Genomic DNA, 24602 nt, shown 5'->3' on the forward strand with positions numbered 1-24602 from the left:
AGACTAAAAAAATAAACAGTATCTTTTCAGGTAAAAACAAAGCAGGCTAAATGTCTTTGTCCCCAAGACTCAGAGAATGGGGTGAGTACTGGAAATGAGAAAGGATGTTTAATGAAGGTTTCCAAAGGAGGGCGATAATTAGGCATAGATAAGGAGTAGGTAAAGAAACTAGTCATATGGAGAGCTAGTAGAACAACATTGAAATCATCAAATATCAAGGCTGTGAAGATGGTACAAATTCCCTGTGGTTGTTGATTTAGTCACCCCTATTCTGAGAGATGTTTACATGTCCTGTCCTTTGATAGGGTTAGGTAGCGTGGGAGTAAGCCCTTCCAAATGAGTCATTGGTTGTCCTGAATTGATTTTATTTGTTTGTTTGTTAGTTTTTGTTTCTTTGTGTGTTTGTTTTTGTAACAGACTCACATAGGGCATCACCAGTGTTCAGTTAGAAGTTCTGATCATGGCAGAGGCTCATTTTCAGTGATAATTTCCCTCCTACTTGAAAACCCTCAAACAGATGCCAAGTTCTCTCCCCAGAAAATAAGAAGAGCTTCCATACATCTTACTGATTATCTCATGCCCACAATTCTCAACTCTCCTCTAAGTAGTTGCTCTAACCAAAAAAGACTAGAATATTATCAAATGAGTCAAATTTATGTGGCCAACTATTCCTTAAATACAATTTATTTATAAAATTCTTAAAGACACATATGTGTAACCCCACTCTTCCCTTCTTCAGGCCCTGTCAAGTGATTAGTACTTAAAGACACATCTTGCAAACTCTCACCAGCACTAATATCTCCAAAGCTGAGATGTAATTAGTATGTTGTTTTCTGCCCCCCTGTAATTCCTTTTCTCAATTATCTTATCCAGTTTTATACTTCAGAAGTCGGACAGGGTGATTTATCCACAGTTATAATTTCAAGACCATTCTAAGATCCTCAAAGTGAGTATCAAATTTACTATACATCCCCATCTCTTTGTAGAGCTTATTGCTTGATCTACCTTTTAAAGCCATTGAGAGAGACTCATCCACTCTTACAGACCTCTTTCCATGGACAGGTAAATGGATTTCATTTCTTTAGGAGATTTAGCAACATTCTGTCTTCATTTGCAGCCATGGTCTGCCCTCCATTTGAATGAAGCATGTGCGGAAATTCACTACAAATGCTGCTGACTTCGTTCTGCTAGGTCCTCCAACACATCAGATTTCTGTAGAAATCCTCAAGGCAAACAAAGGATGCAATGGGAAGGGACATGAGAACGGAAAAAGAGAAAGATTTGTGATTGCGGTTAACAATATTGCTCTAGCTAGTGAAGATTGTAACTGTTGATTGTTGGGTAGTTTTGAGTTTTGTTTATGTTACATATTCCTAGTATATTTCCATAATGCTATGGGATATCGCCTGAAAAATTCCATATATACAGTCCCAGACTGACTCTCTTGTTAGGGCTTAATGTAACTAGTGACTTTAAGTTGAAGCCAGTGCTCATTTACCATTATGAAAATCTTAGGTCCCTTAAGAATTATGTTAAATCTACTCTTCCTGTTTTCTATAAGGAACAAAGCCTGGATGACAACATACCTGTATACAATACGGTTTACTGACTATTATAAACCCACTGTTGAGACCTACTGCTCAGAAAAAAAAAAAAAAATCAAAATATCACTGCTCTTTGACAATGCACCTGGTCACCCAAGAGATCCAATGGAGATGTACAATGAAATTAATGTTTTCATGCTTGCTAATGCAACATCCATTCTTTAGCCCATGGATCAAAGATTATTTTTGACTTTCAAGACTTATTATTTAATGCATAAATTTCATAAAGCTATAGCCAATGTAGATAGTGATTCCTCTAATGGAAATGGAGGAAATAAATTGTAAACATTCTGGAAAGGATTTACCTTTCTAAATACTATTAAGAACATTTTTGATTCATAAGAAGAGATTAACATAACAAGAATCTGAAAGAAGTTGCTTCCAACCCTCATGGATGACTTTGAAGCACTCAAGACTTCAGTGGAAGAAGTAACTATAGACATTGTAGGAATAACAAGGAAAGTATAATTAGATGGGCAGACTGAAGATGTGACTGAATTGTTGTATCCTCATGATAAAATTTTAACAGATGAGGTATTGCTTCATATGGATAAACAAATGGTTTCTTAAGATGGAATCTACTCCTGGTGAAGCTGCTGTGAAGATTGTCAAAATAACAACAAAGAATTTAGAATATTACAGACTTAGTTGATAAAGCAGTGGTAGGGTTTGAGAAGATTGACTTTAATTTTGAAAGAAGTTCTGCTGTGGATAAAATGCTATCAAACAACATGGCATGTTACAGAGAAATTTTTCATGAAAAGAAAGAGTCAGTTGATGTGACAAACTTCATTGTTGTCTTATTTTAAGAAATTGCCACAGCCACCCCAACCTTAAGCAACCACCATCTTGAGCAGTCAGCAGCCATCATGATGCAAGACCCTTTACCAGGAAAAAGATTATGACTCACTGAAGGCTCTGGTGAGTATTATAAATTTTTAGCAATAAAGTACTTTTTCATTGAGGTATAAACTGAGGTCTTTAGATATAATTTTATAGCACACTTAATAGACTAAAATATAGTGTAAAAAACAATATTTATATGCATTGGGAAACCAAAAAATTCATGTGACTTGCTTTATTGTCTGGAAGCAAATCCCCAGTATCCCTGAGGTATGCCTATATGCATTTCTCTCTCATAATCGTCTATAAAATGCACACTATTGTTTTAGACTCACCTGAATGTTCACAATTCTCATCTGGCTAATTCCAGAAATGTCCTTAAGTTCCATATATCTTTAAAAGTTTTGTCAGGACCAAAGGCTATTTTCAATAAATATATAGATATATGGAACAGTTTTAACATACCTCCTGTCCTGGACTTATTCTTGTCAGATCTGATTGCACCTTACCACGACATTTTAGGATTCGGACTCTTTTTCCTTATTAAATCTTACATCCTTGGAGACCTGGAAAACATGGAAAAACTATAAAACAGAGTCAGTTCATGTAACTTGTGACACCTTATCATACTTTTGAAGTTAGAGAACTGCATAAAAAAGAAAAAAGTACCATTTTAAGCCCATCTGAAAAGTATACATATAAACCCAATTTTATATAAATCTCATCAACACTTAGCTCCTAGTAACTAAGGAAGGAAAATCACTGATGTCTTTCTTTTCTGGACTCATACTCTGTTTGATGCCGAGGACACATAGCACTCCAGGACATGTTCTGGACATTTTAAATTTCTGCTACCAAAGACGGCATCTCCTTTTGAAGACTCAAATTGTCTTCCTCATATGTGCAAGTAGATTCTTAGTCTCCCTCAAGCACATAAAGCCTATAAATAAGAATAAACACCAAGAGATATCTGGCACTTAAGGTTTCCAAATTAAGTAAGAAGAAGAAGAAGGAAGAATAATAAGGTTTCTTTGTATCTACACAACTTACTCCTTTGTGTTTAGTATTAATATTTGTTAATTTGGTATTAAAAAAATCTAAAAGTCACATTTATATCTGGCTACTAATATCTTAATAGATTTTGTGGGTACTTTCCACTATTATCCCTCAATGTAAAGTCACTCTAAAAGTTGATTGTTATGACTAATATAAATGCCCTAAGTGCAATATTGATAAGAATGCTGGATAGAAGCTGAGGATTAAAATCCAACAGAATACTTCTAGAGGACCCCCAGGTTAAGCTTCTTAGTTTAGAAAAATAACTTGTGTGCCTTGAAAGGATGGCTGACGTACATATTTTTATTTTTATTTTTTTGCCATTTTGCTTGATACAGAATTTCAGTTACAAAGCACAAACTAAAGAGTTAGTGTTAGATTCAGGTATGCAAAAGGGTCTATTGTTATAAAGAAGGAAGTTATTTACTCTTTCCTATCTTTGCAAAGCAGAGTTAATGTTCTACCAAAAAAAAACACAAGAGCTTTCATCATTTGTACAAAATATTCCAGAACTTTCTCACTCCAACTAGTTTATAAGCAACTGGCGGGGAAGAGATATGCTTGTTTTCTAAGCCCTTCTTGCTTCCACTACTGTTCCCAAATATCTAATAAAGTAGACACATGAAAACATGTTATTTTAGTTAAAGTGGGAAAAAAAGAGGACTGTATTTCTTTTAAAATATAAAATCCCATTATATCTATGTTTGCTGTTCTTTTCATAAGATCCAGTTTCTCTATATTGCTATCTGCAAAATAGTACAAGCAGGTTACTCAGGACTTGATTGAATAGAACCTTCTTGATTAGCATTTCCTCCCTCTAAAGTGGTTTGCAATCATAATTCTTGTTTTAAATAGTCAGCATACACTTGCACTACATTCTGAAGTCCCTTAGATAGCATCAAAAGAATGCTAATTTTCTGCCTGTGTCTGAGACAGAACATAACTTTCCATTACATGGACAACTGATTAATCAAAACAACCAATTTCTGACAGTTTCAAGAAAAATGAGTGATCCTTTTCTTTGTGATCTTTTTATAATCAACCTGGAGGGGATTGTACTGGAAAACATGGGTCTTCTAACTGATCCCACTGTATCTCCCAATTCCACCCATACCACTTCAGGTTTATATTTCACAATAGTGACCCAGTTATGTACTTTGCCCATCTGAAAACCTTTTTCTAACTCCTTAGATCTGTTGAATGAAATCCATGATATTGAGGCTTTCATTAAGACACCTAAATAGAATGACCGTATAATGCACTAGGCTTTGAACAACAACAAAACCCTCTTAAACAATATTTTTTTTCCTCTGATTGTTACCCAGGTTTTCACTTTGACAGATTTTAAGAAACAGATTTTCTTATTGATATATGCATAGTGTCACCGACTGGTAATTTACATTTCCTTTCCTTGAGTTATATTTTGTTTACCATTGCCTTACTTGGTACATAAAATGTATGTAATTGCTTTATTCTATTTTTACTGGAAATGCTGGCAGGAGTGATAGTGGATATCAGGGAAAATAGACTAAGATGAATATTTTCTATGGTGTTAAGAACATCCAGATTCTTCTATAAACAGATTTAGTGATCCTATGTGGATGTGACATGTCACTTGATGTTAAGATGCCAAAGAAAGATAATAAGATTTCTGAATGATATCAAGAAGGAGTGATATCTCTTTATGGAAGATGACTTTCCTGTTGGCATAATTGCTCCTCCTATTTCTCACAATACTTTGGCCATTTTGATAAGAGCTCTTCTGCTCTCAAGAAATAGAAATATACTCGAGCTCAATCAAGTAAAGAAAGGTTTATTACAAGATTATAAACACAGATGCAAGAAAATCTTATGGAGACAAAACAGTCAGATCATATGGAAACTAAAATTATGTCAGAGGACAAGAGCTCTTGTTTCTCAAAACAAGGGACTGCATGATGTCCAGTCCCTACTTTTCTTTGTACATCTGCTCAAGTCTTTACTTTCATACCAACTAGCTTTCTTATGACATAAATTTGCACATAGTTGTCATAAGTTGCTCAACTGTTAAATCTGCAGACCTATCACTTTCATTCCTCATAGTTATCTAGAAATTGTTCAACTTCAAATATTTAATCCTGAAACAGGAATTAAGTTGAACAAATTTATGGTTTTTTTTCTTTCTTTTTCTTTTCTTTTTTCTGAGCATTAGGCCATTGATCAATGTATAGATGACTTCCCTGAATTAGTTTCCCAAATCTTTTATAATAATGTTTTGGTGGCTGCAATTGTTATACAATATGATACTTCTACCTCTCGTGGACTGTAGGTTTGCAGATATTATATTTTTTTTTAAATTGAGAATGAGGAGAGTAGATATCCAAAAAGCATGTATTATTCTTCTTTATGTTAAAACATCAATATTAAAGTAAATGAGAACTATGATGAACCATGAAAGTAGACAAAAATGTATAATCTGCAGAAGTTTGTGATTTAATGGATAAGGAGACATTGAGAGATAGATGTATTTAGACTAATTTACACATTTTGGGATTAGATTACTGTGTGTTTAATGATACCACTCATTCAGATACATAATATATAGGAAGAAACAAATTTAGGGGGTGAATTAGGAATGATGTTGAGTTCAGTTTTCAGAATGCTTATTTTGAATAATTGTAGAATATTAAAGGGATGATGTGTAGTTGTATATAATATACCTAGATTTAATTTGTAAAATCTAGGCTTAAAACAATTACTTTGTCTATGAGAGTGAGATTAAAACCTGTGTAATTAAGAATAGATGTAATCTGCAAAATTGTAGAGATTGAAGAGAGCAGAGGGCTAAGAAGAGACCCCCAGGCAACCAAATTTTAAGAGATTGGCCAAAGAATGGTACCTCACAAAGAATATTGAGAATGAATGACAAGAATTAGTCAAATAAATAGGAAATAATGATAGATTAAAGTTGACTGCAATATTTAAGATTACATTTGGTTGCACAAAAAAGAAAACAGTAAAATAACAGTAGCTTTAAAACAACAAAAGTTCATCTATCATGTAAAGAATTCTAAACAGCCAGGTAGCAACTAGGTAACAGAAATGATTTCCTGAATATCAATTCCTTAGTGAAAATGAGAAACTCCCTGTGGTCACAATATTTAGGCAAAGAAGGACCAGTTGACAACTTTACTCTCCAACAAGATATTTTGAGAAATCTTCAATGTGTGTGAGCTTCAACTTCAAATGGGAAATATCAAAAAAATTCCCAAAGCACTGTACTTAGTACAGCACAAAATATTGTCAGAATGTGACTAAATTGATTTGTAAGACAATTCAAGACCTAACCCCCACACTTCACCATAAAGATTGATCTATCTTGAGTTGAAAAATATGTTCCTTTTTACCTAGAATGAATTCCCCTTCTCAATCATCCAGTAACCACTATTCATCCTCCCAGGAGCAGCTGAAATGCCATATTTTCTATGAGACTTTTCCAGATGTTACTTTCTTTGGATGAATATTATTTCATTTTACCATTTTCATGGCCTTTGGTAATCTTTCTATCTTCCTCTTTAGATCATAAGTTCCATATGATAGGAAGCTGACCTAATTTATCATTGTCACCCCAAGTATCTATTAGCAAATGCCAATGTTGAATAAGGGATTTAGGATTCAGTCATAAATCTTCATTAACACGGGCAAGTTACTTCTCCAACTTGTATCTTAATTTAAAAATTAGGTGTTGACCAGTTACACTTCTCTCCTACATGTTATATTTGATCCACTTTTCTATAGGTCTGAACATTTAGTGAGCTACGACTGATGCTATAATTTCTCAGCAACGAAAGATAGCGTCATAAATGTGTTGTTAAATGATGTGTCTGTTCAATGCCAAAATTTATCACTTAAGGCAAAAGAAGCTGAAGTAGAAGACTTAACTATATTTGAAATTAAAAAAAGAAGAAAACTGAGAATATGGGTTTTACATAGTCCAATTAGTAGAAGTCATTTGGGCTACACTAAATGGAAAAAAATGCTACAAAAAAAAAGAAAAAAGAAAAGGAAGGAAGGAAGGAAGGAAGGAAGGAAGGAAGGAAGGAAGGAAGGAAGGAAGGAAAGAAAAGGAAAAGAAAAGCAGTCTGGGAAGCATTCAGAACTCTCTTATAAATTATAAACCCCACTCTTACTGTAAAGCACTAAGTCATACCAGCAAACTAGCAATCTGTACACTTCATTGTTTTCACATATATTTGAAATGGCAGACTTGCCTCCTAGTTAAAACTAGGAAAGAAGCAAATTACATGCCATCTTATTGTGGTTGAGTAAAAGGGCATCTTTAGCTTGAAGAGAAAGAGAAGTTTCTATATAAAAGGGATACATGAAAAAATTTAAACAAAATAAACACTACTATTTTGAGGTATAACACATTGTATCCTTATATGCAATCAACTTCTGGTTTAAACAACACTTTTTTTTTTAATAGTTCAGTTTTAAATGTTATTACTTTGTAAAAATATTATCTTTTTCTGTTCCTTGCCTCCATTTGACATAAGTAAAAGTTTTAAACATCACAAAACAAATTTAGCTGTAAGTGAAGAAATGGTAGCAAAACAAAGTAAAATTAAAAACCCAAAGGACAAATAGAAAACCCTTAAATGAACCCTCAAGTTTGGGCTTGGGGGCTTCTTTGTATAAGACAGAAATTGAAGTCTAAAAGATATGAAGAGGAATGGGACAGAATTGTTCTCCCAAGGAACTCATGAACTGAGAAAGACAGATGTATCAATGTATAACAGAAGAATGTTATGGAGGCAAAGTAGGGTGCTTTTGAACCTATTTTGAGGGAAATTTAATTCAAATTGGGACTGTTGGGAGAATTTTCCCAGAGGATAGTATGAGTATATGAGATGCATCACGTAAGAGACTAAAAATTGGCAGGTCATTCAGATTCATTAAAAATAATAACTGATAATAAAGGACTTACTTTGTGCTTACTGCTAGTCTAAGGCCTTAATAGGTTATCAGAATTACCATCTTGAGGAAGGCATTTAATTATCTTTATTTTATAAACAGGCAAACAGAGATTGAATAACTTGTCTAAGATTAGCAGCCAATAATGTATGGCAGTTCTTTAAATCTGTGCTATTTATTACATGATAGGCAGTCTTCCAGGGACTTTTTACCAAACTGCTTCTTTAATACAGTGGTAATTAATTTGGATATATGTCCTTCCTCTCTCTCTTATATATCTGAAGTATCTCAATCATCCAATAGATCAGGGGTGGAAGCTGAGTTGAAATCCAATTTATTTATAGCTTACATCAGCACTCCACACTCTGCCATTATACTGTTGGACTTTCCAACATTGATTTAATCTGTGTTTATTTGACTGTTTGATTAGCAAAATATACAGTCAGGTGGCAAGTCTTACATAAATATGTTTTAGACTATTTTCCATTTTTGTAATAATTATCTTCTGCGTACATGTTGACTCTTTTCTCAGGTTTTTTTGTTTGTTTGTTTTGTTTTTTGTTTTGTTTTGTTTAAGGAAACTGAAGTATTCCTTGCCCTTTCACATTATCTACAAACTTTCTTACATCATTTTGATGAAACTTCTATCTTAAATTTGTAGTGTTTAGCTCCTAAATCCACTTCTTTATTTTCTTTTAAACAAACAGTAGTTGAATAGTTATTTCTAGGAAATAAGTAGAGCATTGTTCAATACAGTTTGTTTATTTTTACTAAGAACATCATTGAGAGCTACCAAAAGTATAATTCCTCTTGAAATTTTTTTTTTTAATTCAATTTTGGTTTAAACGCAACACATTCATTTTCATTGAAAACAAATAAGTTTTCTATTCTACTCTTTTGTCACCACAGAATCAGAAAATCGAATTCAAGTCAGTAGTTTTAACTCAATCAAACAACTAATTTTGACCTAAATCTTACATAATCCCACAATCAGAGAATATACCAATCACTGAAAACAAAAATTTAATTTAATGCTAAATGGAAAAAGAGTATATTGAGAAGTAATTGTTTATGAAATGTGTAACTATTTTGTAAAAAAATACATAAAAACATAGCTTAAAACACTCTGAAATATTTAGTATTATATCGGTTGTCACTAAGGTCTGAGAGATATTCATTTGGAGTAAACATTTTGCCAAGCCTAAGTTTCTAAAGTATGAAGCTTTTTTTGTTTGTTTGTTTGTTTTTTTGTTTTGTTTTTTTTATTTTAAGCTGTACTGACATATCTTGTATTTTTTTAACTCACTATTTTTTAATCTAGATCACATATTACTTTTTCTTCGTCTCACTCCTATATTCTGATATATGAATGATACAGATCTTCAGATGCATGGCATTAAGGCCACTTAACCATTTTAAGTATAAACACGTTTCCCCTCTCACCATCCTCAGTGGATATACTGGGCGGAAAGCCAATGCCCATGACTAATCAATTGGATCAATGGAAGAAAAACTTGTCTATCCATCATCTTGGTAATAAAGTCTATTTGTTCTATACATGCACTCCTTTGCTAACAACTTGCTTGCAATTTATATCACCACTTCATCTGCCTAAATTCCTTAACTTCCCAACATTTCAACCTAAACCTCATTGACTTTTCACTAAAAGGTTCAATTATCCAACCTAGAATTAATCCCCACCCCTCCTGTAAATCCTTATTTATTTTCTATTAGTTTTCCCTTAGGATACACATTGTAAAGTCCTGAAGTATGAAATACAAAGGATGCTGCCTACTCAAATAGATGGTAAGTTTTTGAGGAACACAGCTATGCCTTTTATTTCTGTCCTATCTTCCAACACCCAGTTGTTATTTCCAGTTGCCACTATGAATTATTTATTTTTAAGTAAATTATCTGTCCTCATCCGCCATCTACTTAGCTCAATACTTCACTTTGAAAGGAAAATGTTTAGTTATTTGATATTAAATGGAGTAGTAGCTTTCTAACACTAGTATAGCTGGAAGCAGCCTTATATATTTCTGGAGTTATTTGTTGCTACTATAAATATTTAAGGATATAGGAGCAAAATAATATTGCAGTACTCTACACTCCATGTGCATCCCAGATTTCCAACTGTGGCCATAGTATGTCCCATCCCAGCATGTCAAACTCTAATTGCTCCTGGGAAGTATAAAAAAAGTTGACCTTTATTTTACCGAAACACAATTTCCAATGCTAGATAACATGCACATTTTCCAAGCACTATATATTAGATCTAATTTTTAAATAACTATTTTTCTAAACTTTTTAACAGCTTGCTATATGAGGCATATTTTAAGCTCTTCAGATGTATTAATTAATTTAATACTCACAATTCTATTTGCTTCATAGTATTATTATCCCTGGTTTATACTATCTTACACTATCCCAGTGGGAGTTAATGATTTATCTGTTATCATACAGTTAGTGAGAGCTGGAGGCATTTTAACTGAAGAATCTGACTTTAGATCTGCACTTACACCAGTACTCATATTTGTTCTTTATCAAAGAAATATCAATTGGTTAATACTATCAAGCAAACTCTTCAATAATGGTTAATTGACTCTCTTTTGTTACTCTTTTTAAATGCTAAAAAGTTTATGTTTGTCTTTTTCTGAGAAGAAATAAAAAAATTTGGCCCAAATTGATATTTATTTCATCAGATTATTTAACTCTATAAATAATATTTTTTGCTTTAGCTGACTGGACCATTCAAAAGAGGACAATGCAAGTTCAAATGTGTAAATTTATCAGAAACCTTTAGCACATATTCCTTTCAAGGAGCACAGAGCCTCATAAGTAATAAAACTTCCCAGTAATTACTTCACTAATAATAAAATATAAAAAAACTGGACACTATGTTATCAACAAACATTGACGCTTTGGGAATGAGGAAAATTGTCTTTATCAAGAACTTTTTGATCAAACCAAAAATAAAAAGGAATGATAAATATAGAAAATACATCATTTTGTACTAAATTTGTTATAAGGAACAAAAGCTGTATGTATGTATATTAATATGTGTCAAATATTATCAATGGCAAATAGATTTTTTATGTTGAAGTCCTTGCCTTAATAAATTTCTATAAATTAAATTTGGTAACAAATACATAATAAAAATTAACTAAAAATATAAAATATTTCACAATGACCTTGGGAAAAAGCATTTATGTAACAAAATCTGTAAAATGTTCCTGAAAGATAAGAATGTGTAATGAGTGCATATGATGCCATGATTGATAATTGTTTCAGGGAAAACTGAATACTGACATGATTTAAATTCTTTCCATAGTAGTTTAACATAATTTTCAAGTGCAAATCTTTCTCCAGCAGTTTCAGCTAAAGCCCCAAGGGTCAAATATATATTTGCTTTCCAGCTTTATTGAGATATAATTGACATAAAATTTTGTTTAAGTTTAAGGTTTACAGTGTGTTAATTTGATATCAAAAATTTTTCAACATATATGGCAAGATGTTTACCATAGTGTTTGTTAACACATCCTTCATTTTACGTCATTACCTTCTTGTTGATTGGTGAGAACATTAAAGCCCTACTATCATAGCAACTTTCAAGTATACAATACAGTATTGTTTATTATAGTCACCATGCTGTAGATTATAGTCCCAGGATTTATGCATCTTATATCTATTATTTGTACGCTTTTACCAAAAGCTCCCTATTCCCCCCACCCACCAGCTTTTGGCAACGACCATTCTACCCTCTGTTTCTATGAGTTTGATGTTTTTAGATTCCACATATAAATGAGCTCATATAGTATTTCTCTTTCTCTGTTTGACTCAATTCACTTAGAATATTGTCCTAAAGGTCCATCCATGCTGTCACAAATATCAGGATTATTATTTGTTCTTGTTTTATGGCTGAATAATATTCTATTATATACACACACACCACGTGTTATTTATCCATTCATCCCTTGATGGATACTTAGATTCTTTGCATGTGTTGGCTATTGTGAATATAATGCAGTGCAGATATATTTCTAATATAGTGATTTCATTTCCTTCAGATACATATTCAGAAGGAATTACTGGATTATATGGTAGTTCTTTTTGTAATGTTTTGAGGAATCTCCATACCATTTTCCATAGTGGCTGCACCATGTCCATTTCCATTTATATGATATCAGAGTTCCCATATTATCCCCAGCATTTTCTTCTGTTGTTTTTTTTTTTTCTTTTTAATAGCATTTACATTTCCCTAATGATTAGATTAGTTATATTGAGCACCTTTTCATGTAGTTGTTGGCCATTTTTATGTCTTCTTTGGAAAAGGGTCTATTCATTTTTTAACTGAATTGTTTGGAGTTTTTTGCTGTTGTTGTTACTAAGTTGTATGAGTTTTTTTTATTTATCTTTATTTATATATTTTGGATATTATATAACCAGATAAATGGTTTGCAAATCATTTCCTTCCATTTTATAGATTGCTTTCTTTACACACAAACTGACTCAGTCTTTACAGGTCCTAATTCAACAGAAATCTGACAAAAAAATGCATAATTATTATCTCCTCAAAAACACTAAATCTTGGAGTGACTTGTTAAGCAGCAGTAAACTAATGCATACTCTTTTGGTCTTACTTTGCTCACTCAAAATTAACTCAAGAAAACTCTTCAAGTCATCTAATCTATCCATAATTCATTTTTAAATAGCTAATATCACTTCGGGTGTAGATGCCCTTTATTTAGTCATTTGGTTCTCAGATGGGCATCCAATTGTTCCTAATTTTAGTCACTATGAAAAATGCTGCAACAAAAAGAGTTGAGTATGTATTTCTCGTTGTTGTTTTATTTTTAAGGATTAATTCCCAATAATGAAATGCTTGGTATGAAAAATATGAAATTCATTTGAGTGAATACCAGAGCACCTTCCTAAAAGGCAATCTTCGTATTTCCAGCAGAAATGTATGAGATCGCCTTTTCCCCAACACCCATGCCATCAATAGGTGTGATTTTATTTCTTGTGAGACAAGCAGGTAAAAGGTGATATCTCAGTGTTACTTTTATTCTTTTTTTCATAATTATAAATAAACTTCATTTTAAATTGTTGGTAGAACATATGGACTTGTTCGCTTATTAACCATTATACTCTTGGCCCTCAGTTTCAATTTGAATTTACCATGTATTTTTTCTTATAGTTTTCCAATATACATTATATATAAGAATTATATATAACTACATGACAGATTTTTTTTCATTTACTATGTGTTGATTAATTTTTTTTCAAAATTATTTATCAGATTTTTAAAAAAATCATGTAGTTAAAGTATAAAAATATAAACATCCTGAGATCTTAGTTATACTTGGTCGTGGGATGCAGAGTACAGCACAGGGAGTATAATGAATGGTGCTGTAACAGCTATGTATGCTGTCAGATGGATAGTAGACTTTTTAGGGTTATCACTTTGTGAGGTGTGTAAATGTATAATCATTATCCTGTTTTGTACACCTGAAACTAATTAAAAAAAAGAAAAAATATCTTACAAAAATAAAAATGAGTGGTGGAACTGAAACCTTTAATTGACACCGGGTTTGGTAGAGAAAATCTAAATACAGTGGAAAGAGACATGGAGAAACTCATATATTATGGAATTAGATTAACAGGTGAGTGGCAATTAACCCAAATTAAAAATGACCTTTAATTTTAAATTAAAAAGGGATAATCACCAGGGACTTGATGAAGATTAGCTTTCATATCTATAATAAACAGATAGTAAGGATCTGCTCCAGTAAGTAGAGAGATTGGAATTAACCAGTATTATGTTTATGGAATCAGGTTTTATGTCTGTTTCAGCACAGGTTGTTAGTCAACAGCAGAAGGCAGGGAGTACAGAATCATTTCCTTTTTGGAGTGTGTTTCTACTATGATATTAATCAAATGAGTTGGACATTCTATTTTACTTTCCATTTCCCCTTGTGGGGTGCTGTACTCAAGTGAGCACATAAATACTCAGATCTCTTTCTTCATATTTCAGATAACAAAATCAGACGGTCAAAGTAAATGCACTTCTCAATGATTGGTGGTAATCAGGTGCATAATATACTTTATTGCTTAATATTGCCAAAAGATGAGACTTATTTAAAAGGATTAATCTGTGCAGTTGAGAAGACATGTGAAAACCAAGGTGAACACTAATGAAATATCTTAGGCTGAGTTTCCAGAAGAGTTAAGCTATTCTGTGCTCAGTTACCCATGCCAGTCTTAACTCTTTAGTATGTATCCAAACCCATAATTAACTGCCTTGGGAAATGAAAGAATAGGCAGTAACTGGTAATGACTTAAGGAGATTAGAGTGAGGTTTTTATTCTAAAGTATAGGGAGCTCCAAAATCCAGCAAATAAGCAAATCCAAGAAACAAGTTAAAGGGTCAGCGTCTTCAAATTTTCATCTAGTAACTGAATAAGACATCCTAACTATAGGACCCAGAGCAGTTGTTGAGAACTGAGAAGATGGAGGCAGGTTTAACGGAAAAAAATATAAGGGCAGCAAGCAGGTGGAAGCGAAACAAGATGCATACATTCAGCGAAGTACTATGTACTCAACGGTGAATGACTAATGGACTGGAACTTGGAAGGAGTTGATGTTAGAAGGCAAAGCTGTGAAATAACTTGTGAAATGGGCCCTGAGTCAAGATCACATTTTGTGTTTATCTGTTCATAAAATTCAGAATTTCCTTTTACCCCATTTTTTTCCCCAAGTAAAGATTAGGCTCCTAAAAATAAATAAGAAAATAATTATATTATTTTATAGTGAGAGCAAATATATTACAAAATAAAAATCAGATGCCTTAATTTCATAATATTTTTTTTTCTGCATAAGGGAGTGCTGTGAGAAGTACCCACAGCTTCGTGACAACAGCAGAATATTTGATGGGGCTTTAGATTGCACGAATGACCTGCCATATTCTAACCAGGTTAGTACAGTACTACTTTGTTCCCTTTAAATATCATTGTCTCACCCCAGGAGCTTCATATCACCCAGACCTGTCAATGAGTTCCCATGGGCCTCTATACCAAGCATAAGATGGAGTCATATCATTTCACTCTCAGCTAGAGAATGGAATGGCCTCACGAGAAGAAAAAAATACTGAGTGATCTTATGCTACTACATGTCTGCCAGTTACTAGCTCCCCTAAATTACAGTTAATTGATCATTCATGTGAATAGTAATGATCTAATTTGCTGACATGTCTGTTACTGTAGCCCAACTCTACAGTTTCGATTTAACTAATGCCACATTGTTCTCTTTGGTTTCTTTGTCATCACTGGTCAGATTTCTAGATTTATATTTTACTCATTTCATATTTATTAATTCATTCACTCATAGCATCTTTTGGACTGTTGTGTGCCATGACCTATGCCACATACTTTTAAAAAATGTAAATGTTAATTTGAAATGAAAATAAATAATATGAACAAAAGTTATTTAATATCAAATCAAAAGATGTAGATCAGGTCAATAGCATATGTCATAACTTTACCTCTCAAGAGAAGAACCATGGATATTCCCAAGGGAAAAAAATGGATACAATTATTAGGAACTAACATGAGTAATAAGATTTTGAACTGCAGGGATGGGATGTAGCAATAATTCGATTGGTAGAAGAACTGGAAGGAAACATTGCAAGGCCTACAGATGAAGTAGCTGAGGTTCATTTACAAGAGTAAAGACTAAGAATGGGAAATAACATTGGAAGAGTTTCTGAAGGCTTAACTAAGACAAGGGTCTTTCAGGTCAATAAGTCCTGTTGTTTATTAGCATTGGGGGATATATTCCTCATATTGAAAGTAGGCTTCAAGATTGTGTCATCTGAAACAATCATCTGAAACAATCCAGGAGTTTCTGACATGGACAAGACTTCAGTGAGACAGAGGCAGCTATTTATTTTTAAAAGTTCCTCAGTTTCTTAATACACAGCCAGTGTTAAAACACTGAGATATTCATGTCTTTTTTTATGGTTGTCTGTATTAATTTGTTTCCTCATCAATCAAACACATATATGAGACTAAAATGGGAGAAATACTTTTTATTTTTTCTCTGTCCCAAGAAGATACTAATAGCATCCTTAGAAAAAGAGAAAATTTTTAAAGTGAGAAATATCTAAAGAGAAAGAAATTACTTTTTATACATGTAATATTTGGAAGTGATCGAGCAGCTTCTAAGAATGTCAGATAATTACCCATTTTTAAATTTCTTAGCAATTTTAAAGATAGACTCAGTTGGAATAAAATAACTCCCTAGATAGCACTTACATGTGCCTATGTCACTGCCTAATAATTCTGTATGACACATAAAAATGCCATTTTGACCTAGAAATAATGTAGAAATTTCATGTCAGCAACATTCTAGATACATTCATGATTATGTGTCATGGAGATAGGAGCGACACTTTTTATAAATTCCATGAGAAAAACACAAGAGGAAAAAACAAAATAAAATGGAAAGGGAAAAGAAAACACTGATCAAGCAACAAAACAACTGCCAGATCAAATAAACTATCAGATCAGATGAAATGAGAAATTTAGAATCCACTGTCAACAGAAAGAAAAATCATAAACAGATGTGTTTTCCAGCAGTAGTATTTTTTTTATTAACAATTGCCAAGAATATTTCCGAGTAAAGTCTGTTTTGAAATTTCTATTGTAGCAATTGAAATACAAATTCATCCTTGTCCTTTTTCATTTTAAAGAAATTATGTCACTTATCTGTAAGATATACAAAATATTGGGAAAAGGAAAGGAACTCATTTCTTATGACTTCCTATGTCCGTGATAAGATTCATTAGAGTTACAAGGAACTCTTTTCCTTACCCTTCTCCCCATGGCAGGAGAAATGACACATCATATTTGTGAACTGAGGAGAGAAACTGAACCAGCATCAAGGTTCCTGGTGCATCCCCTGACTTCGTTTGGGGAGAGTAGAAAATGTTTGTTGTTCTTTGTTGCTAAAATTTGGGGTGACTTTTTTATGCATCAATAGGTAAGTAACAAAGCAACAAAGCAGGTAAGTGGGTGTTGATCCCAAGCATTCCTGTCTCAGACTATTGGCTCAATTCAGGCAGTGTTAATAGGCCCTTTGATGAGATTTAAGTCATGCCCTCCAATATAAACCCCACAGTGACACAAGGAGAATTATGATCTCTGATTGCCTAACTCCTGCTGCTTCAATTTTTCTCAATCTTTTCTGAACGTGGGCAGAGTAGAAGGGGAGTTACGTATTGATCAGTGAAATCCCAAGAGAATACACTAAAAGCATTGATGGTTATCCTTAGGACCTAAATGTCAGGACTGCTACATAAAAGCAAAAATAAATGATGCATACATGATAGATAGATGGATGGATGGATGGATGGATAGATAGATAATGAATTCCCTTTGGTGTGGTAAAATTTAAAACCCTTTTGGTGAGACATTATTCTAATATATAGTAAATAATGTGTAAATGAAGTTTCATTTATTAATTTATCTAACCACTTATTTGTTTGATAAATATCTGTCACAATCTAAAGAAAGGCAGTAGGGAAAATTCTATGCCAATAAAATGATGTTTCACCCAAAATAATTTAATAGGATATAAGGAAGAGTTTCACATGAATCTAGAAACAGCTTTCAAAAAAAATGTTGTTTGAAGTTGAACTCATAATGTAATTTCTTTAAATATATAATTGAGTATATTTATTATATAGTGATAAAATAAATTAAATATAGGTATAAAATTGAGTTTCATCCATGTTTTGCATTTGTTGAATATATATGTGTGTGTGTTATATACATAGCATTTATATATATAACATATATGTTATATGTAACACATATATAACATTTAATTTAAGTACATAATTTTAGTTAGCATTTATTTAATCCTCATCATAAACTGATAAGCCAGGGCTATTGTTGAATCTCTTTTACAAATAAACTATATCACAAAGAGATTAAGTAATATGCTTAAGGCCGCATATCTACTGTGTTAGCCCATCTCCATGATGGCCCCTAATTATCAGTACCTTCTGATATTCATGCCCATGGTTGGTCCATGTGACCAGTTAAACATGAAAGAAGTGACGGTGTGTCATTTCTGAGACTAGGTTGTAAAAGATATTGTAGCTTTCATCTTGATTATTTTCTTGCTCTCTCACTCTGGGGAAAGCCAGTTGTCAGGTAGTAGGCAATCCTGCGGTCGATGTGGCAAAGAACTGAAGACTGCTAATGGCTAGACAGTAACTGACGGTTCCTGCCAACAGCTACGTGAGAAAGCCATTATAAAATGAGATCCTCCTGCTTCAGCTGATCCTTCTGATGTCTACAAAGTCGGCCTACAAACTGACAGAAACCTCATGTACCTGACTCAGCTAAGCTATTCCGGAAGCCGGATCACTAGAAGCTGTGTGAAGTACTAAATGTTTGTTGTTCTTTGTTGCTAACATTTGGGGTAAATTTTTTATGCCTCAAAAGATAAGTAACAAAACAACAAAGCAGGTAAGTGGGTGTTGAATCCAAGCATTCCTGTCTCAGACTATATGCTCTTACCCAATTCACTATGCTGCTTCTCCTATACTATCTCTTGTGATTCAGCATTGTTTCTGGGTATGTTTGTAAAGGTGTTTCTGGATGAGATTAACATTTGACTCAGTGGATTCAGTAAAGTAAATTGTACTCTCTAATTTAGGAGAGGGGAGAATCATCCACTCTAGCAAAGATCTGAATAGAACAAAAGGTATAGTAAAGAGGAATTTACCTCTTTTTCTTTTTGCCTGCCTCCCTAGGCTGGGACATCAGTTGTATCCTGCCCTTGAACTTGGGACTTGGATTTACACCATTGGCTCCTCTGGTTCTGAAGCCTGAGTACTTGGACTGTAATTATACCACTGGCTTTCCTGGATCTCTGGCTTGGCAGAAAGCAGATTGTATGACTCCATAATTATCTACATAATTGCATGAGCCAATTCTTTATAATTCTCTCTCTATCTCTCTCTCCCTCCCTCTCTCTCTCTCTCTCTCTCTCTCTCTCTCTCTCTCTCTCTCTCTGTCTCTCCCTCCTGTGTGTAAAGAGTACCAATTCTGAACAATAGTAATTTTATTTTTGGTTTATTGCTTTTATGAACTATATGTACTTTTCATATTATATCTGTTTACTAGTTATTGTTGATTATACATTAAAGACATGGCTTTTGTATTTTCATCTTGTTTTCTTCATTATCACTTAAATAATTTATTACTTTTAGTACTTTTGACTTTATTTTCTGTAGGTTTCTCCTTTAGGGAAAAGAATATTCAGGTAACAATTTTCTCTTACCCTTACCAATACATAATTCTTTTAACTTTTCATCATTAACTTTTAATTTTCTAGATAAAGCACAGTAAAATTTATAGTAAAGTATTAGTGGGCATCATTTTGTTAATTTTGAATTTGATAAAAACCATTGCAATATTCTTCATTATAAGTAATGATTCTTAATAAAAATATACAGTAATACTTTAACTAATCAATTACTTTTTCTTTTATTTCTAATTTGGATCCTAGTTCATATCATCATTGAGTATTGAACTGATAATTTATATTGATATTTCTGTGGCACTTTTTCCTTCCTTAATATGTTATTGTTAATTACGAACATTTTCTTTTTTTTTTTTTATTAGAGTGACAATTGTTAGTAAAATTACATAGATTTCAGGTGTACAATTCTGTATTACATCATCTATAAATCCCATTGTGTGTTCATCACCAAGTGTCAGATCTCCTTCGATAACCATATATTTGATCTCCCTTACCCTCATCTCCCACCCCTCACCCCCGTTACCCTCTGGCAACCACTAAACTATTGTCTGTGTCTATGAGTTTTTGTTTCTTATTTGTTTGTCTTGTTTTTTTTTTTGTTTGTTTGTTTTTGGTTTATATACCACATATCAATGAAATCATATGGTTCTCTGCTTTTTCTGTCTGACTTTTTTCACTTAGCATTATATTCTCAAGATCCATCCATGTTGTCACAAATGTTCCTATATCATCTTTTCTTACCTCCGAATACTATTCCATTGTGTATATATACCACAACTTCTTTATCCATTCATCTATCGAAGGACGTTTTGGTTGTTTCCATGTCTTGGCCACCGTAAACAAAGCTGCAATGAACATTGGAGCACACGTGTCTTTATCTATAAATGTTTTCAGATTTTTGGGTAGATACCCAGGAGAGGGATTGCTGCGTCATATGGCAATTCTATTCGTAATTTTTTGAAGAACCTCCACACTGCCTTCCATAACGGCTGCACCAGTCTGCATTCCCACCAACAGTGTATGAGGGTTCCTTTTTCTCCACAGCCTCTCCAACATTTGTTACTATTTGTTTTGTTGATGATAGCCATTCTGACTGGGGTGAGGTGATATCTCATTGTGGTTTTGACTTGCATTTCTCTGATGATTAGTGATGTTGAGCATTTTTTCATATGTCTATTTGCCATTTGTATGTCCTCTTTGGAGAAATGTCTCTTCAAGTCCTCTGCCCATTTTTCAATTGGGTTGTTTGTTTTTTTGTTGTTGAGTTGCATGAGTTCCTTGTATATTCTGGATACTAGCCCCTTATCGGAGGCACTGTTTGCAAAAATCTTCTCCCATTCAGTTGGTGGCCTCTTTATTTTGTCAATGGTTTCTTTTGCTGTGCAGAAGCTTTTAAGTTTCATATAGTCCCATTCGTTTATTTTAGCTTTTACTTCCATTGCCTTTGGAGTCAAATTCATAAAATGCTCTTTGAACCCAAGGTCCATAAGTTTAGTACCTATGTTTTCTTCTATGCAGTTTATTGTGTCAGGTCTTATGCTTAAGTCTTTGATCCATTTTGAATTAACTTTGGTACATGGTGACAAATAGCAGTCCAGTTTCATTCTTTTGCACGTGGCTATCCAATTCTCCCAGCACCATTTATTGAAGAGGCTGTCTTTGCTCCATTGTATGTTTTAGCTTCTTTGTCAAAAATTATCTGTCCATATTTATGTGGTTTTATTTCTGGGTTCTCAATTCTATTCCATTGGTCTATGTGTCTGTTTTTCTGCCAATACCATGCTGTTTTGATTATTGTAGCCCTGTAGTACAAGCCAAAGTCAGGAAGTGTGATACCTCCATTATTGTTCTTTTTTCTTAAGATTGCTTTGGCTATTCGGGGTCTTTTGTGGTTCCAAACAAATCTGATGATTTTTGTTCTATTTCTTTAAAATATGCCATTGGGATTTTGATGGGGATTGCATTGAATCTGTATATTGCTTTGGGTAATATGGCCATTTTAACTATGTTGATTCTTCCAATCCATGAGCACGGAATGTCTTTCCATTTCTTTGTGTCTTCTTCAATTTCTTTCAAAAATGTCTTATAGTTTTCAGCATATAGGTCTTTCACATCCTTGGCTAAGTTTATTCCTAGGTATTTTATTCTTTTTGCTGCAATTGCAAAAGGAATTGTTTTTTGTATTTTTTTTCTGAGATTTCATTGTTAGTGTATAGGAAGGCAATGGACTTTTGTGCATTGATTTTGTAGCCAGGAACATTACTGTATTCATTGATTGTTTCTAATAGCTTTTTGGTGGAGTCTTTAGGGTTTTCTATATATAGCATCATGTCATCTGCAAAGAGTGATAATTTAACTTCTTCATTCCCAATTTGGATGCCTTTTATTTCTTTCTCTTGCCTGATTGCTCTGGCAAGGACTTCCAACACTATGTTGAAAAGCAGAGGTGATAGGGGACAGTCCTGTCGTGTTCCTGAACGTAGAGCAAAGGGCTTCAGTTTTTCTCCATTAATTATGAGATTAGCAGAGGGCTTGTCATATATGGCCTTTATTATGTTAAGGTATTTTCCTTCTATACCCATTTTATTAAGTGTTTTAATCATAAATGGATGTTGTATCTTGTCAAATGCTTTTTCTGCATCAATTGATATAATCATATGATTTTTGTCCTTTATTTTGTTTATGTGATGTATCACATTGATGGATTTGCAGATGTTGAACCATCCTTGTGCCCCGGGGATGAACCCCACTTGGTCGTGATGAATAATCTTTTAATGCATTGTTGTATTCGATTTGCTAGAATTTTGTTTAGGATTTTACATTTTTATCATCTGTATTCATCGGAGATATTGGTCTGTAGTTTTCGTTTTTTGTGTTGTCCTTACCAGGTTTTGGTATCAGGGTAATGTTGGCCTCATAAAATGAGTTAGGGAGTACTGTCTCTTCTTCAATTTTTGGTAAGAGTTTGAGCAGGATTGATATTAGATCCTCTTTGAAGGCTTGGTAGAATTCACTAGTGAAGCCATCTGGTCCAGGACTTTTGCTTTTGGGAAGGTTTTGGATGACTGATTCAATTTCGTTACTGGTGATCGGTCTGTTTAGATTTTCCAGTTCTTCATGGTTCAGCCTTGGAAGGCTATATGTTTCTAAGAACTTGTCCATTTCTTCTAGGTTATTGAATTTGGTGGCATATAGTCCTTCATAGTATTCTTGGATGATCCTTTGTATTTCTGTGGTGTCCGTGATAACTTCCCCTTTTTCATTTCTGATTTTGTTAATTAGTGTCTTCTCTCTTTTTATCTTAGTGAGTCTAGCCAAGGGTTTGTCAATTTTGTTAATCTTTTCAAAGAACCAGCTCTTTGTCACATTAATTTTTTCTATTGTCTTTTTGTTCTCTATTTCATTTAGTTCTGCTCTGACTTTTGTTATTTCTTTCTTATGCTGACCTTGGGTTTCACTTGTTCTTCTTTTTCTAGTTCTTTAAGGTGTAACATGAGGTTATTTATTTGGGATTTTTCTTGTTTCTTGAGATAGGCCTATAATGATATAAATTTCCCTCTTAAAACTGCTTTCTCTGCATCCCAAAAATTTTGGTAGGATGTATTTTCATTGTCATTTGTTTCTATGTATCTTTTGATCTCTCCTCTAATTTCTTCTTTAACCCTGTTGTTCTTTAAAAGTATGTTGTTTAATCTCCATGTATTTGTGGTTTTTTCCTCCTTTCTTTTTGCAGTTGATATCCAATTTCAAAGCCTTGTGATCAGAGAATATGCTTGGTATGATTTCAATCTTCTTAAATTTGCTGAGGCTGATTTTATGTCCCAATATATGGTCTATCCTTGAGAATGTTCCATGTACACTAGAAAAAAATGTACAGTCTGATGTTTTAGGATGAAGTGTTCTATATATGTCAATTATGTCCATTCCATCTAATGTGTCATTTAGGGCTGCTATTTTGTTATTTATTTTCTGTTTGGATTATCTATCCATAGCTGTCAATGATGTATTTAAGTCCCCTAGTATAATTGTGTTTTGGTCAATTTCTCCCTTTAGTTCTGTTAGTAGTTGCTTGGTATATTTCACTGCTCCCTGATTGGGGCATAAATACTGATGATTGTTATGTCTTCTTGTTGTACAGTCCCTTTTACTATTATGAAATGTCCATCTTTGTCTCTTGTTGCCTTTTTCACCCTGAAGTCTGTTTCATCTGATATCATTATGGCTACACCTGATTTTCTCTGGATACCATTTGCTTGGAGTGTTAATTTCCACCCTTTCACTTTGAGTCTATGCTTGTCCTTGTAGCTGAGATGTGTCTCTTGGAGGCAGTATATGGTTGGGTTTAGTTTTTGATCCAATCTGCTACTCTATTCCTTTTTATTGGTGAGTTCAGTCCATTTACATTTAAGGTTATTATTGATATGTGAGGATTTCCTGTCATTCTATCTTTAGTTTTCTGTGTCTCCATTGTTTCTTTGCCTTTTTGTTGTTGTCTATTATTTCTGTGTGGTGGTATTCTATGATGTTTCCCTCTGTTTCTTCTTTTATTACAGTATATATTTCAGTTCTGGATTTCTTTTTGAGTGGTTACCCTCAAAAACTTTTATGTAAAAGAAAGTTTGATATTTAGAGTATTCCATTGTCTTCAGCACGTTTACTCTCTCGATTCACATATTCCGGTTCAGGCCTTTACTCTCCCCCTTTTTATGTTTCGGTTGCCACAAATTGTCCCTGTTGATGGTAGTCGAATAGCCTCCTTTAGTATTTGTTGTAGTGCAGGTCATGTATTTGAAAATTCCCTCAGCTTCTGTA

The sequence above is a fragment of the Rhinolophus sinicus genome, linkage group LG05 (assembly GCF_036562045.2).
Source record: "Rhinolophus sinicus isolate RSC01 linkage group LG05, ASM3656204v1, whole genome shotgun sequence".
NCBI classification, from domain to species: domain Eukaryota; kingdom Metazoa; phylum Chordata; class Mammalia; order Chiroptera; family Rhinolophidae; genus Rhinolophus; species Rhinolophus sinicus.